This window comes from Artemia sp. Qi Xiang Cuo, chromosome 18 (genome assembly GCF_049724085.1).
Source record: "Artemia sp. Qi Xiang Cuo chromosome 18, ASM4972408v1, whole genome shotgun sequence".
Lineage (NCBI taxonomy): Eukaryota > Metazoa > Arthropoda > Branchiopoda > Anostraca > Artemiidae > Artemia > Artemia sp. Qi Xiang Cuo.
This window is the reverse complement of record NC_142811.1, coordinates 3,373,198-3,376,597: the sequence shown is the minus strand read 5'-3', so window position 1 is coordinate 3,376,597 and position 3,400 is coordinate 3,373,198.

Sequence of the window (3,400 nt, the reverse complement as noted above, 5' to 3'; positions counted from 1 at the left end):
TTTCGCTTTTACACTAAATATACCAATTGAGCTGGAAATCTCACCTAAGTATTATTTCTTCGCCACGAGTACTTTTTACTGAAATTCAAGACGAATCTTTTACTATAATAATTATTCCTTTGATCAACCATTACTATTTATATTACCCCTTCAAAATATCTAACTTCAATATGAAAATTAAGAAAATCAATTCATTTTTAAACATTGAACCAGAAGTATAATATAAGTAGAATGATCAAGAAAGAAACAAATATATATTAGATAATGCAAAAAAGTTGGAGGAATGTGGTAAATTTAAGACTTTATTATGAAAATTAACCTCATCTATATACAATGATAAAATTGGGCCCTGTGGGCCCTGTTGACATTTTCAGACAGGAATTGCAACAACAAGAAATCCCTGACACATATGAAGCATTAATAGGAAATACTTAAAAAGAAATATTTATCTAACAAAAAAATGGCTCATGATTCTTTTCTGTACCGACATAATCTACAGAAAAGAATAATGTTTACAAAATGTGGGAGCCAACACTATCAAGACAGGTTACGGTCTAGTCGCAATGAAAAACCGAATGTCAAACCCAATTAATAACAAAAAGCTCAAACTTAATTAGCCCTCAGATCACATATTTATCATTTCCTTGTGTCAATGATGATAAAATAAAAACCAAGATATAGACAAAACAGAACAAACAAAAAAAGGAATTCCCATTAAAACAAATCAAAAAAGTAATGGACTCTCGGCTACCCTTATAGCCAAAGATCAATGTATTTTGCCAATAACCAATAATACAAACCAACCAATATGAACTATTTTTGCCAAATCCATGGCAAAATAAATAAGGGCCATTTTTTAACATTCCTTATGTTATTCACTCCACGCTTAACGCTAACTATGAATTATGAAAAACTTTTAGGAATGCTCCATAGAAAGAAGGAAAAGCCTATTACACAGAAGAGAAACATCAAAATAACATAGTGCTCCTGACAAATAAGTAGGTACTATGAAAGAACATATTTAAGTGTGCAATATAAAAGATAATATTTTTTATTGGATATAATACAAAAAACATAAAATAACGACACGCTATTTTTGGCTAGGTCATTTTTATGGCGTACTGAGGATTAATCAATTAATTAATTTCTGCATAATGACTATGTTATGCAACGAAACAATTACGGTAACACAAAATAGGAAACTTAAAATTTCATTAGTAAAATTGACCTGAAAAATCATTGCTTTAAACTGAAGATAACTTATCAAAGACAGCCTCTTGAAAGTTTTAGCGGTATAGTGAACCGGAAAATGATTTCTTTCAACTGCAAAAGGTCTGATATTATTATCTCATAATAAACGCTTCTTAACCTTGTCATATGTTGATATATGAGCGGAATGTTTCTGATCATGCCATTTTGTTCATATTTGCAACTCTAATAATTATGCAACTTCAATGTATTCAACTTCCTAAGGCACTTTGTAATATAAAGGAAGAATTATTCTCTACTTCCTATCTTAGCTAATTCATAATGCGATTTTTTTTTCTCACCATTGAAACTTAATGAATAATTGCAGCTTCACTTAATGTTAACGTATGTGTGTTAATGCAATCGACAGTAAAAACTAATCATGGGAACACATGGCCCAGCCTAAAAATTCTTTGAAGATACGGTACCTTTAACCTGTTTCAATCGACGCATTGTGAATGATGAAGTAGCAATTGGCTCAATTAACAGCCAAAAAACCGCTCAGAACTACATAAGCCAAAGAATAGCTTCCTATTTAGTATTTTATAGAAACTAGGACCATCTATCTCAAAAGAAGCTGCAAAATACAATCCCGACGAATAACGAAGGTCTAGAAGTCCAGATGGATAAGATTTCAATAATTAAATTATGTTGGTATTGCACCAGCTATACAAAAAAAGAAAGAAAAAATTCAATTTAAACTGATCAAATTATGTCAAATACGATTTTAGCTGGTTCAAAGACATAGTTTGCTACACATATCTGTTATGATTTTTTTTTTACCATAGCTCGATCCTTCAGCTCCATCCTAGTTATAATTTTTGGGTTATATTTTGAAACATCTTGTCAAATTTAGCACTGTAGTGATTTTTTATTTTTTAAATATATTATTAAGTTTCAATGAAGAGGCTGCAAATAACGCGAAATAAGACCGTAATAGAAGTTGAACAATTAACATCACTGAAAACCCTGTACTGGAAACTTGCAGCCCCTCACCTTCATCAACAAGAAAAATTGTTGTTTTCTTTGTGTTTACTATTGCTTTGGAGACAAATAACCCTGCTTGTGTTACATAAAGGATCTAAATTGGATATTAAAAGTATCAAAATGATTACTTTTGAAAATTTCTTGAGAGCTTTATAACTTTGTCTTTAATTTTCTTTAGGATATTTAAGTTCTCTCCTGATATTTTAAGAATTCCATAAATACAACAAATCACTTTCTGATTCTTTGATGCAAGTTTGATGTTAATATTATGTGTATCTTAAATGTCGTTAATAAAACCACAAAAAAACACAGAGTTAAAACACCCAAATCACTATTATTGTTGGCATCCTTTTTACATTTTAATCTGTTTTCCAAAAATAATATATTGTATAGCATATTCTTATAATTATAAAAAATTATTTTAACAAGACCAAAAATTTAATTATTTTAATTTTTTTTTCAATTATAAACTTTTGAAAGCACATTATTATTTAAAACAATTCCTAACTCCAAAGACCCTTAGTAAATAAAAATATTCCGAAAATAGGACCACTAGACACGATTTTAAAAACAATTAACTTCATGACCATCCTCTAAAATCCATTTGAGTTTCTACTGCATTTTCCAAGGCAAATCAAAATTTAATATTCTATTTAAGCTTCCAAACATAAGAAAACATATCGGAAAGCATACCACAGTCCACGTTAACATTTGGCTCTAGTTTCAGAGGGTTGCAATTGGGTTCGAGCTTGGCAGATACGTCTTGAAACAAATTCACAAGATTACTACCCTCAATAGGAAATAGAATATGATTAGTACATCCAAACAGACTTTTGTGATCAATTGGTAGAGGATCTTCAAGTTCTAAAAAAAAATGATGGAAAATATACTTAAGAAATCGCAGGACAATGATTAAATGAAAATAAAAGACACTTTTAATAGCCAAAAAAAGTTTTGCAATGTTTTTGGCTTTATCATTGCACAATCAAACATTTTACGATGTAAAACCATAAGTAAAGCAGAAAGTAACTCATACCAGTAGTGAACCAAACAAACAAAAACCACCGTCTGTTGTTTGGAGCTAAATATGCACCAAAACAATAACATTATATACAAGTTCCAGATAAATGAAAATCTAAAATTACCAACCGAAATCAATTAGCAT